Source organism: Peromyscus maniculatus, chromosome 6 (assembly GCF_049852395.1).
Source record: "Peromyscus maniculatus bairdii isolate BWxNUB_F1_BW_parent chromosome 6, HU_Pman_BW_mat_3.1, whole genome shotgun sequence".
In the NCBI taxonomy this organism is placed as follows: domain Eukaryota; kingdom Metazoa; phylum Chordata; class Mammalia; order Rodentia; family Cricetidae; genus Peromyscus; species Peromyscus maniculatus.
In genome coordinates this window covers 28,496,929-28,511,266 of record NC_134857.1, presented here as the reverse complement: position 1 = coordinate 28,511,266, position 14,338 = coordinate 28,496,929, and the positions used below count along the sequence as shown (strand labels likewise).

At 36.9% G+C, this 14,338-nt stretch overlaps 1 long non-coding RNA gene across 1 annotated transcript in view; it reads left to right on the top strand.

Moving 5' to 3' along the window:
* The window catches only part of LOC121830091 (uncharacterized), an 81,236-nt gene that overhangs the window by 52,404 nt on the left and 14,494 nt on the right, over nucleotides 1–14,338 (top strand). Inside the window, exon 3 of the long non-coding RNA XR_006073014.2 lies at nucleotides 1,681–1,798. This is a non-coding gene — a long non-coding RNA (uncharacterized LOC121830091). The remainder of the gene's footprint in view (nucleotides 1–1,680; nucleotides 1,799–14,338) is intronic.

Genomic DNA, 14,338 nt, shown 5'->3' with positions numbered 1-14,338 from the left:
ACGACTAACGTCTCTTGCCACCAAATGAAAGTTTCAGTGCCAGGAATGGGTTACTTCTAATAGTTGTTGGCCAAAGGACTCCCAAACAACCCAGACATTGCCAAAGCTATTGGTTTCTCTCCAAAAACTGATGGTAAGGCTCTATTGCTGGAGATAACACTTTCACAACTCATTGAACCTGAAGAAGTAGAGCTAATGTTTACCAAGATCAGTGTTGGTAATTGGAAGGAGTTCTGCATGCTACCAACAGAGAAAGATAAACACCAACCCAGCTACAAAGCCAATGATCTACAATGGTAACTACCTTGCATGATACATCCTTGAAATTGTAGCACAAAATTGTGGGAAAACACCAAGCACTATCTGATTGGAATGGAAATGACACTGTTGGGAGGTCGTACAAACTTTAGGTGGTAGGAGATAGTTAGGGTTTCTTGGTCTTTTTCAATGTGCAACTAAATGGGATTTTGAGAGCAGGCCTTTTCCCTTTTGCTCATTTTATTTCTTAGCTCATGGGTTGTTAAGTTTGCTTCAACATACGCTCACTCCATCACTATCTAATATTTCACCAGAGTCTGGAAGCACCGAGCCTGCCTGGTCTTAAGTAGCTAAAGAAACCTTTCCTCCTTATATGTTAACTAGCTTACGTAGTTTAGCCAGAGGAACGTAATAAAAGAATGGAGAATTAGAAAGAGGGAACACTCAAGGTCTGGAGAGGTCTATGTAGACCAGTCTAGCCAGTTTTGTGTGTTGTTTGTTTCGTTTCGTTTGCTGGAGGTAGGAGTGGTGGTTTGGTATCACTAGAAGGTGGTAGAGAATGAATAAATATGTCAGATACCTAAGTGCTCAGATAAAATGTCTTGGAGGAAGAGAGGGTCCTCGGTAAACTGAATTTTACAAAGAAATGACATAGGAAAAACTTTAGGAGTCGGATTCAAATTCAGTCAAGCAAAGCATCTCCATGTCTTGAAAACTAAAAAATTTAAATTTACTTTAGGCACAGAGGTAGATAAGAGTGTGTTTGGCTTTTTAGTTAGCATGATATACATCAATTATAGTTATCTTAAAGGAAACAGTTTTTAGAAAGGTTCCTGGGAGGTAGATTGTAAGGGAATGAGTACTTAAGAACTAGTTTGAAGAAGGGTTTCTGTCTGAAATAAAAGTCAGAGGAATTGTTTGATTGTGACAGGTCCCCGCAGTAACTGGCACTCTAAATGTGTTCATTTTCTCACTACATCTCCATTTGCTCATGTGGATCAGCTATCTCTCTTCCCTGTATTCTTATCTTCTAAGGTGGGGGGGGGGTTGTCACAGTTCTGATATTGTCAGGAAATTTTGTTTGATCACAGAAAGATATTGGGTCAAGTTCTGTGATATTTTATTGTCATTTTTTTCCTATTTATTCACATGATAAATCAGACTATGAAGTCAGAGTTCATATCTATTAAGGTGTTTCTGACTGGTCCAACTTAGATTAAGAAATTGAAACAAACTGAACCAATGTTCCTTAAGCTTATATATATGAATGGATATATATATATATATATATATATATATATATATATATATAATAACATGAGTAAAATGTCATCTCTAGGAATAGCTAAGTAATATTAAGATGTGTATTTCTTTTCAGGCATGCAATTTTTCCTAATTCCTTTCCTTTTTCTTTTTTTCCAGGAAGTGTTGAGGACAGGTTTACCTTTTGCTCACATAGAGAATCTCATCTAGAATAAGGAGTCTCTCATCTCCAGGATAAGATCCAGGGTGATGTCCATCGCACTTTATGTACACATTGGTAAGAAGCAGTATCCGGAATACTCAGAGTCCTATGTCTGAATGACTGTGCCTCTCTATTAAACAAAGTGAGGCTGGGATAGAGGCTTGAGAGAAGGGACCTAGCCTGCTGGGATAGGAAGAGTTGATACTGAGGAAATTAGGAGTTTGACTTCTGGCAACTGAAATTGGTGGTTTAGAATATGCAATTGGCCAAACATAAAGATAAAAATACTTATTGTTTGGATAACATAAATAGATACTCACTATCACTATCCAGAGTTAATTTTCCCTTAAGGGCATAGAAAAGCCATTGAAAATAAGGAGTCAAATTGAGAGCTGGCTTGAGAATACCATCAGGAAATTTGTAACACGTAATTAAGTGGGGAAGGATCTATAAGGCTGTCTGGTACAAATGAGAGTTCTTGTCAGAAGCTAAAATTTAAGTTGAGAAATGAAGAACAAAATGAGGCATGTAATGAAATATGATTGAGACACATCTATGACTTCTGTGATTTATGGCATGCTTTGTAAATGACACTAGTTCAGTTTTATGGTAAATAGATTAATCAATATTTTTATTAGGCAAAAAGCAATATCAATTCTACCATCACTTTCAAGTATAGATAACTGATTTTAGATATTTTAGCTTTATAAGAACATAATGATAAGTATATTAATTTGAACATGCCTGAAAGATAGGCAGAAGGCAAAGTATTTAGTGTAAGAAAATAATTTGTAACAAACAGGTCAAACTGTTATTCATTTCAAAACTATATTATTGTCCAAAACTATTGCTAAGGGATTCTATATAAATAGTATCCCTTAAAATGTATTTACTGACTTTGGGCTAGCTCTGATCTGAAGCTTTGTATTCACCTCCATTTCCTGTTGAATACTCTATGCCCTCTGTAGACTAAAACTGCGTATAATATAAACACAGGGCAGTTTAACAACTTTCGCAAGAGCAACACCACAACAGCCCCATTCACGGAATCATTTCCTTAGCTCGCTCACTGAAGAAGAGAAGAGCGGGCCCTGCTCAATTCCCACAACTCCGTGAAGGCATTTATATAGACATCGAGACTCGGGGACAAAGGGTGAATTGTGAGTTGTCAGAGGTCAGGGAACTGCTATCCGACCAAGGACCAAAGCAGTACAAGTCCAGAGTCACTATCCACTTAAAATCAAACTGAAGTTTTGTCCCTGCTGTTTCTGCTTTTCCTTCTGCATAGCTAACCAGCCCAGAACTTAAAGGGTTCTAAATTGCAATATATTTATCTCCACTTATGAGTTTGTGTATGTTGTCTATGGGGTGGGTGGGTGGGTGGGTGGGTGGGTACTGACCAGATGTAATTGCATTGAGCTTCTGCTTCATGTGGTACCAGCTGCTGCTACCATTGGGAGTCTTCTTCACTGGACTGGGATACCTAAAGTGACTCTTTCAACATGGCCAGTAGTCGCTGGCTGACATTTATTGTCTGGATTCATAGATGGCATGGCCAGCCCAAGCAAACTGGACATCGTCCTGTGTAGTAGGGTCTTTGTTGTTGTTTTTTTTTTTGGGGGGGGGGGCGGGGGCCAAGTAGGCGCAGAGTCAAACTATACAGACTCTGGGACAACGTTGAAACAACAAGCTCAGTTTACTTAGGAAGAGGCAAGCCTTATATACCTTATATACCCTCCATCCCACCCTGGGGGGAGGTCTGATGAATATGCATCTGCTGGTGTGACATGGCTACCTCTCATTGGTCCAGGTCATCTCCAGATCATGTTTTAGCTGCTGTTGCTAAGACCATCAGACAGACCCAGGCTGGCTCTCAGAAAGTTTTACTTGTTTGGGCCGTCTGGCCCTCAAGCAGATGAGGGATGAGTCATCCCACAGTACAGATAGCACCCCTGCTTGATTCAAAACATTCTTATAGATAGCAAGTGGAAACATCCTTAGCACAAGACAGAAAGAAACACAGATAACTAAAGACTCAGCTGGACTGTGGCACAGCTCTGTATTCACCACCAGGACAGAGGCACAGCTGTGCATTCACACACTGGACAGAGGCACAGCTCTGTATCACCAGGACAGAGATACAGCTGTGTATTCACCCCCAGGACAGAGGCACAGCTGTGCATTCACCCACTGGACAGAGACACGGCTATGTATTCTCCCACTGGACAGAGGCACAGCTGTGCTTTCACCCACTGGACAGTGGCACAGCTGTGCATTCACCCACTGGACAGAGGCACAGCTGTGCATTCACACACTGGACAGAGGCACAGCTGTGTTTTCACCCACTGGACAGTGGCACAGCTGTGCATTCACACACTGGACAGAGGCACAGCTGTGTATTATGGTGATAAGGAAGGTTGTAGACCCAGCCTAGACTCAAGAGAAAGGGAAATAAACCACTATTTTTGGGGACAGGTGGTCAAATTATTATAGCCATTTTAACTTAGTTTTTCACTAATGTATTATGACAATATCTCATATAGATTTCAAGGAAAAATTGACTTGGTGTTTATATATTAATGTCATGAAATTAAATTCCTTCTAGATCTCTTCAGTATCATTAAACTTTGGATTTTCATATGCTTTATAATTCACAAACATTAAAGATATATAATACTCTGTAATGAATAATATTTTTAAATTATATATTGAATGATATACCCTGATGTACTAGATAAAGATATTTTAAAACATCTTTTTATCATTATGGTCTTATTTTTTAAGTATTATTTTCTTATGGTAGGATATTTTTTGATATGAAACCTTTTCTTCTTATAGTTTTCTTCCTTATATTTTTTGAATCCGTTAGCAGTTGAAATTTTATTCACTTTTTCACTTAAGGCCAAGGAAATGGATGACTGATTCATTTTGTTAATGTGGAGGAAAATATTGACCACACTTTTCTGTTGACCACAAGCTTGTTTAATTGTATATTTCCAAGATATCATACGTAACGGCTGAAAGTATGCATGAGTAATTATTCGGTATATGTGAAAATAATGACACTGTGGCTTCCTTCTACATATTTACAATTTAATCATTACTATTTCATGATAGTGTTTTTAAAACACTGAAAACATGCCAAAATACAAAGAGAATTTTATGCCATAATCAAGTAGAAATTATTTTAGGAAATCAATACTACTTCATCACATTAAGAAGAACATCCAAATATTTACATTATTTCATAAAAGACAAAAATCATAGACAAATTCAGCACCTATTCACTCCAGAATCTATCAGCAAATTTAGGATAGAGAATACTTCCCCAGCTAGATTAAGAACATCAAAATTATCTTAGAACTTCCATCCAATTTAATAAGCAGCTGAACTCTTTTCCCTTATGACCAGAGATAAGAAAAGTACCACAACCTTTATAGCTTTTACCTAACAGTATACTGGAAGTCTTAGATAGAGCAACAAGACAATGAAATGGTAAGATGCTGTGGGATAATATTTTATACACTGGTTTAATAAACCGCTGACTGGCCAGTAGCCAGGCAGGAAGTATAGGCAGGATAAGCAGACAAGGAGAATTAGGGGAAGAGGAAGGCTGAGTAAGGAGACGCCAGCCCGCTGTCCAAGGAGCAGTATGTGAAGGCACACAGGTAAAGCCACGGAACATGTGGCAACATACAGATTAACAGAAATGGGCTGAGTTTAAATGCAAGAGCTAGTCAATAGTAAGCCTGAGCAGTTTTAATTAATATAAGCCTCTGTGTTTACTTGGGTCTGAGCGGCTCCAGACTGGGTGGGACACAGGAAAACTTAAGACACAGACAGAAAAAAAAAAAAAAGAATTTTCTTTGTTCTCAGATGGTTTTCTATGTGGAACCTCCCTACAATTCATCAGCAGCAGAAATTGTTTGAAACTGTAATATAAGTTGTATGTTACAGAGAACTTAAGTTCCTCTACTGACTTTTGCTTCTTTTTTGTCTGTGCTTTATGATTGTTTTTTACCCCTTCTGTTGCTTTGGGACTTCCTGAAGAGCTTCTTAAATGGATTTTGTTATTTGCACCTGAAATAGCTGTAACCCCATAATATATAGACGTGATTTTGTAGTAGTAAAACATGAGAGAGGAGACTATTTCATAAACTTTTGATTAATCTCAGTTTTTTGTTCTTTTTTTTGTTTTTGTTTTTGTTTGTTTGTTTGTTGTTTTTTCATTCTGTAAGTGACACAGAAAACTTAGAGGATGCTGGTTGGAAAGTCCATGGCTTCCATTTATGCTACAGCTCTGTGAAGATCTTTTACTATGGAATATACACTGTAACAAAGCATGCTTTTGTCTTATCTCTAAGTACTTGTGTTTCCACTACCCAGGAACACATCTCTGTTTTTCAAATGTGAAAATTTGAGAATGAGAGTATTCTTGGAAATAACTCCTGCAAATATTTATGAAATTCATTAAGAATTTGTCTCGCAAGATTGTCTGTCTCATGCTAGTCCACACGTAGTCCCCAGCATTTTGAGACGATAGCATGAAATCTCCTATCGCTTTGTGGATTCAGTGGTCTGGTTCAGGGTCGCAGATCTTAGCTATGCTCCTATAACTGGAACAATATTGTCAGTGGTTTTTGCCCTCCAATCTCAGTCCCCTTTAATCTCTATCATGGGTCTGTGTACTAGTTGTGTGAGAATACTACATTGTATAAAATACTATATTGTATTAAAAATGTCTATATAGAATTTGCAGTGAAGGATTGTGGTTCAAAATTTATTTATTTTGAAGAATATTGTCTATTTTCTCCCCTTTTTGATGGTTTTTTTTAGAACAAAACAGGGTGACAACTTTCTAAGAATTTTAGATGTCAACATTGGATTCAGATCTTTACTGACGGGAATTGTCAGTCCCAAAATAATTTTGGTGTATTTTAATTTTGAAGAGGAGTTGACCCTCTTTTTTTCAGATTCTATATTTACAGATTCAGCCAAACATAGACCACACATATTTTTAAAAAAAGTTTGTATCTGTACTAAACATACAAAACTAAACATATTATCATTTTTTCCCTACCTAATACAATGTAAAAGCCACTTCACTTTTATGATGTATTAGCTATTTCCAATAATTTAGATGTTATAGAAAGCATCATTCAGGAAGAAGATACATAGACTTTGTATGGTTTTCTATAAAATTGAATAGAATGACCTTTAACTCTAATCCACAAATTGTGGATTCCAAGTTGGGACTTGAGAAGAATTATATAGACCTCATAACTGGAAAAAAAATGTCAAGTGCTTATTGTAAAGTTAAATAATTAGAACCTTCACAATATGCCCTAGTGACAGAGTATTATTGGGGCATTGTTTTGGTAAAGTACCCTGCAATGGAGGCATGCACACAAGTGGCTTTTATCCTTGGATGACACACTACTATTAGTATAAGTAGTAAATGTCTTCTGGCCAAACCCTACTGAGCATGGGAAGTCCCCATGCTGATATTTGCAATTACAAAGTGATTGACAAGGTGGATATCAAATGAAGATCCTGCTGCAGTGAGTGCCACTGACTTAACAGGGAATACTTCCCTTAAGCATCTGAACAAATGACTTCAATTCTAATGTAAACACACTTGGCTTACATTTTCAAAGAGATTCATACATTAAATGCAAGACTGGGTTTGAGTCATTCAAAGGGCTAAGGAATCTCCTGGAAGCAGCAGTGCTCTTGGTTAATTGAACTGAAATTCTGTAATAATTATACCTGGCAGTTTGAATGGGCCAAAAACTCTCCAACTTCACAGCTGATTGTGTGAAACCTGTTTCTGTCCCCCAGAGCTATGTAACATAAAATTATATTAAGTGTTTAAGTATAGCTTGCTGGTACTCGAGACAACTCAGAATCACTTTGTGATAAAAAAAAAAAAAAAAAAAAACAACTGTGGATAGCAAGTTGATAAGATATGTTATCAACAGCATTAGAAGCCAGAAGAGCTAACCAGACAATAAAATGACAGTGCCTTATTCATCTGCATCCCCACATTTTTTTTATTTATCTGCATCCCACATCTCCAGTATATGCCATGTGAAAATGGAGATGAGTTTCCAAACAGTAAACCAAAATTGATCTGTTGTATGAATCTTAAATAGTATTATAATAAAAACCCGAAGCCAGATATTGGGGGAAATGCTGAAAGATCAGAGAGACAGAGGAACATGCCACCAGAGAAATTTCTCACCACTACTGATTCCTCAGACCAAATGGAAGGTGAGATCCTATCTCCATGAATCCTCTGAATGAAAGCTTCTGAGTCCTCAGCCAAAAAAACTTTAGTTCTTGTCTCCTCATGCCTTATATGCCTTTCTCTGCCCAGCCATGTCACTTCCTTCCTAGTGCTGGAACTAGTGGTGTGTATGCTTCCCAAATACTGCTAGCAAAGGCATGAGATCTCAAGTGCTGGGTTTAATGGAATGTGACTCCCAAGTACTGGAATTAAAGGGTGTACCACCACTACCTGACTCTGTTTCTTTCCTAGATTTAATCAATCTCATGTAGTCTAGGGTGACTTTGAACTCACAGAGATCCAGAAGGATCTCTGCCTCCTGAGTGCTAGGATTAAAGGTGTGTGCCACCACTGCCTGGCTTCTATGTTTAATCTAGTGGCTGGCTCTGTCCTCTGTTCCTCAGGCAAGTTTTATTTGATACACACTATATCACTACATTTGTCTTCAATGTTTCTTTACTGAACTTGACTTCCAGGGTGTGGCAGAGTCCTGTAATATTCCCTTTGGGGAAGAGGGCGGGTAGGCACACAGTCAATTACACAGACTCTGGGAGGATGTAGAAACAATACCCTTAGTTTATTTGGGAAGAGGCAAGCCTTATATACCCTCCACTCCATGGGGAGAGGGAGGTCTGATGAATGTGCATCCGCTGGTGTGACATGGCTGCCTCTCATTGGTCCAGGTCATCTCAGCTCATGTCTCAGCTGCTGTTGCTAAGGCCCTTAGGCAGACCCAGGTTGGCTCTCAGGAAGCATCTCATTACTGGTTTGGGCTGGCTGGCCCTCAGACCTGTTAGGGTTGAGTCATCCCACACCAGGGGACAGAGAAGCAACAGAAGAGGGACTGGAACTCCAGACTATAGACAGAATTGACCTGTAGTGCGAATGGGTTGTAATGCCCAATCCACATCCACTAGCATGCAGTGCTCAAGAAGGTCAGGAAGGGGCACTGAATCCACTGTAACTAGAGTTACAGAAGGTTGTGAGCTATCCTTCTTGTGCTGGTAGTCAAACCAGGGTCTCCTGGAAGTCTAAACCACAGAGCCATCTTTCCAGCTACAGGAGTTTAATATATTTTAATTTAAAAAATGATACCCATGTCAAGCCTGAATGTTGGTGTAGGCAAAGGTAAAAAAATCATCTTCATGTACTTAGGAACTTGTTAAGTTTAATACTAGTTCTATAGATTGAAAAAGAGAAGAAGAAAATGATGATGATGATTATTGACACTGACTAAATCTGAAGATTTTGGGGCTTATGTTTGGATCTACATTTCAATTATATAACATTGGTTGTGTGAAATCCACATGTTCTATTCCTTTCAATATTTTGGCATTAAAATCTAGAGCTTCACATATTACTATTATTTATTTATTTTGTTTTTCGAGACAGGGTTTCTCTGAATAGCTTTGGTTGTCCTGGAACTCACTCTCTAAGCCTGTAGACTGGCCTCAAACTCAACAGACATTCTTCTGCCACTGTCTCCCAAGGGCTGGAATTAAAGGCATGTGCCACCGCTATCTGCCATAAGAAATTTGATTTTTCTTTTTTACAAAAAAAAATAAATAAATAAAACTCAGGCAAATCACCTTCATATGGAGGAGAAATAGGACTCTGAGTTTTGTTCTATTTTTCTTGATAAAATATTACCTGGTATTATACAAATATGACTAAATCTGGTAACAAATTGGGTAAAATTATTTTTCTCCTACAACCCATTTTCAAGATTAGTGAATGCTTTTGTCTCTTTCATATGTTCAACTAAACTTTCTCATGCTTTGATATATAAACAAAAGTCTGATTCAATCTTGAGAAATATTCTTGTCCACTTCCCACCTTAGTTGAATTTGTACATTATTCTTATGGTTTAGTAATGACACTGATCACAAACAATGTAATGTATGCTCCTGAGCTGACCAGCAACTTCTGTTCTGTTATTTGTATATGTTAATTTATAAAACTCTTGGTTTTTTTAGGGCCCATGTCACTAGAGAAAATGTCTATACTTCTATGCACATGGAGTGCTTGCTGTTTTTATTGAGCATATACTTCATAGTTCAGAATTCTGGCACCAAATATTCAAAACATCTAATAGACTGAATTCCCAGGTCCTTGGTTTTCTCACATCTAACATTTATGACAACAACTCTCTAGCACGCAATGAGGACAACTGCAGAATTAACAAACTAATAAATCCCAGTGTTTCTCATTAACCATCACACACTTTGATATTACTTAGTCCTCAAAGTAGTTAGTTCTCACCACTTTGGTTTTTCAAGTCTATTTATTCTTCTGATATCACCTAGTTATTTCTTTTTTGTTATATTTTTCTGACAGTGGGGTTAATCAACCATCCGAATTTCCTACGGACTGAGAACTTCTGGGCCTATGGAGGTTTTAGCACTAAAACTTGGACCATCGGCTGGGTGGTGGTGACACACACCCTTAATCCCAGCACTCAGGAGGCAGAGCCAGGCAGATCTCTATGAGTTCAAGGCCAGCCTGGTCTACAGAGTGAGACCCAGAACAGGCTCCAAAACTACACATCGAAACCTGTCTTGAAAAACTAAATAAATAAATAAATGGGCCGGGCGTTGGTGGCGCACGCCTTTAATCCCAGCACTCGGGAGGCAGAGCCAGGTGGATCTCTGTGAGTTCGAGGCCAGCCTGGGCTACCAAGTGAGCTCCAGGAAAGGCGCAAAGCTACACAGAGAAACCCTGTCTCGAAAAACCAAATAAATAAATAAATAAATAAATAAATAAATGAATGAATAAATGAATAAATAAACCATCCTAGAAAAAAACAAAGGGTTTTGTTACATTGCTGCATTTAGTAAGCCCCTAATTCAGTACAACAAAACCACTTGTAATACACCAGAGAGAATAATTCAGCTGCTTAGACTATTGCCATAACCCCCTTGCTGCCCTACAAATTGCCTGACTCAAGTGTTATTTTGATGTGCCACACCTCTTAGGGTTTAGAATCATAAGTGGTGTACAATTTAATCACTGTCTTTGTACTTACCATCTCTTGCCTGCTGTAATGCTTTCCCTTTGCTTCATGAAAAAACTGGAAACTGGAAAACTCTTTCAAGTCACTGCCACTGACCTTCTTCTCATAAGACATCAGTCACCATTTATAAGTGAAATCACTTATTATCAAAGGTTATCCATTTCTTCATTTTCCATTTTAACTGCTTATATTTTACCTGTGTCAACCTTACTTCCATCTGACCATCAAATCTGATTTATACTGCTCCAAGTACGGCCCTAAAAACATTCCATTTTTTTGTATCTCCAATGCCAACACCCATAACTTATCTTGACCACTACACTAACTTAATAACTAGGCATCTCCAATCCATATATAGTTTCCAATCCATTTATGGTGTTCAACTCAAGTGATCTTTGAGAAATGCAAACTGATCAGTTCCTTCCTCTTTGAATCAAAGTGATTCAAAGACTTTAAATTATACTCAGCATCTACCAAGTGAGCTCCAGGAAAGGCGCAAAGCTACACAGAGAAACCCTGTCTCGAAAAACCAAAAAAAAAAAAAAAAAAAAAAAAAAAAAAAAAAAAAAATTATACTCAGCATAAAACTCCAGACCATTAAGACGATGCAGAGAGTCCTAAATCATTTAGCCTGAGATCTTTGTCTACTTTATTTTTTCTTCTAACAACTCTAAACTTTCACTGCAGTTCCTAGAACAAGAGGGATGATATCTTACAGGTTTTCTGTCTGTTGCTGCCATTCCTTTAGAATCTTCTTTAGATTTCAGTTTTTTCTGATATGTCTCCTTATGAGAGTCATTTTCTAGAGTTTTTAATGATTTTGGAATTCCTATTATTCATTCACATGGTACTGTGCATTTTCCAATCAAAGTAGCTTTACTATATCTCATCCTGCCATTCTGTACTTAACTATGAATTCCCTAGACAACTCTTGGACTGTAGAGACATTAGTTGGTAAAGTGTTTGCTGCATAAGCATGAAGAACAGAGTTACATCCTCAAAACTTATGCAAACAATGCTGGATATATCATAGTAAATACTTAAATTCCAGTGATGAGAAAACATTGACAGGTTGGTCTAGTTCTCACTGTCCAGCTAACCTAGGCTATTAGTGATCTCCAGGCCAGTGTCAGACCCTGTCCCATAAAAGAAATGTGACAGCCGTTGAGGAATAATCTATGCACTGATTCAGGTGTGTACTCCACATGACCAAATCTTACAGACTACATAGCCTTGAAAAATTATCTTGTGTTTATGTTTGGGGACTTGAAATTTATAAATTATTATAAAGTAGCACTACCACACTATGCTCTATCAGACTAGACCCTGGTTTCCTACCTAACTTTATGTTGGCATCTGTTATGCAGTCCTACCCTTCCTGGCCTCCAGGGATTGTTATTTTACTCTCATCTTTTATGGAATCACTATTTTAACCTTTCACCGCAAAATGAGAACATGTAGCATTTATCTTTATGTTTCTAGTTTATTTCACCCAACAGATTCACCTGTGCCATTGAGCTTATTGGCAATGACAGGATTTCATTCTTTTTCTGACTGAATAATGTTGCACTGTGTATATCCCACACATTTTCTTTACCCATTCTTATTTCAATGGACACTTCTTTGATCCCATATTATGGAAATATTGCATAAAAAAAAAAAACAGTAAGGAGGAACACTCCAAAAATCAAAAGAGGGAAAAGCTTGAGAAGGGACACCACCAATCATTGGATAAATGACAAGAAAGGAATCAACTGTGTCAGGGATATTTAATGATCTTGGCAGTCACTGTCTACCTTCCAAGAGTGGTTACATTGGCACAGAGATCTTAGGAGTGGGGCACAGTTAGCTGAGATCATTGCTTGTAGAGACAGAACTGAAGGGAAACACTTTTTTAATTCTGACATAAAGCCATGTACCTAGAGTGATGAAGAATGGTAGTGCTTATGTGTTTGGCATACCAGACAGACAGCAGTGGAATCACTGTGGAAACGGTAACTCTTAAGTCATGCTAGGAAAAACAAAAAAGGAAACCAAAAATTAAAAAAAACTTTCAAAGTGCAGCTGGAATGTGAACACTCTAGGAAGCCTATTATAATATTCTCAAGTTACCACCACAAAGAATATGACACTAAAGCTAGTTAAAGTTAATTTATTAAAATCTGACTTAATACCCTTCTTACATATTAAATTGTGGTTCATGCAAGGTTTTTGTTGCCAAAAAGATCTACTAAAAATGGATAGTCTTAAAATTATATATGTATATATATATATATATATATATATATATATATATATATATATATTGCAGAATGCATGCTGTTCTATTAATTAGTGTACATAGAATTGTTAAGTTTGATGATTATGTTCAATTAAGTATAATGAATATAATTAATGTAGTTGCTGTTTTAGGTTCTTGAGTTAATAGTGCCATTAACTGAAGCTGTTTTTGTTGTGGTAGTGATTATTGTTATAAAAGAATACTAAACTTCAAATGAGAGGAAAGTTGAAGGTTTGACCAGTGGTTTTTTTTTTTAATTAAATGTGTGTATATACGTATGTGTGTACATGTGTGTGTATATGGATCCATATGCATATATTGTCATCTAAATTATATACTATAATGTAAGAATGAATATACTAATTTTCTCTTTCATATTAATTTTCTATTCATAGTGTTAGCTGTTGCAAGCCACTTCTTTTCTTAAATCTATTTACAAAGAGAAGTTTTAAATCCAAACATGGTTATTAAATTCTACTTGGAAGAGGAATGTCTCTCCCTCTTATTCACTGGAAATGGGAAAGCATTCATTTTCTTTAAAAAAAAAAAATGTTAAACAGCATTTTCACATGCCAAACATTTAAAATCTGGTAATTCTTCTTTATTAAATGTTTTGCCACTGTACTTTTATGTACCACTTTCACCATTGTTATTGACTATTATAGTATACAAGATAATTGTAACTACCATGTTTCCTTACCTGCTTATTCTACAGGCAATATTAACGCTCTTATACTTTAGGCAGTGCTATAGAAAGCACAGATCCTCAATATGTTAGTTACAGTAAAAGGAGCATATTTAAACAATACATTTTAACATGCATCAGAAAATTATCATTGCTTTTGAAAAATAGGAAATTTTCATTAAAATTTCTTCATGTGTTCTTTTATAATATATATGGACATACATTATTCCACATGTTATTTCTAAGCTACTGACATAAGATTAGGAATCTCTTGGATTTTGTTGCATAAGTTAAGTAAAATTTCTACTTACACGTTTTCAAACCTTAGCATACTCTAGCATTTTTTA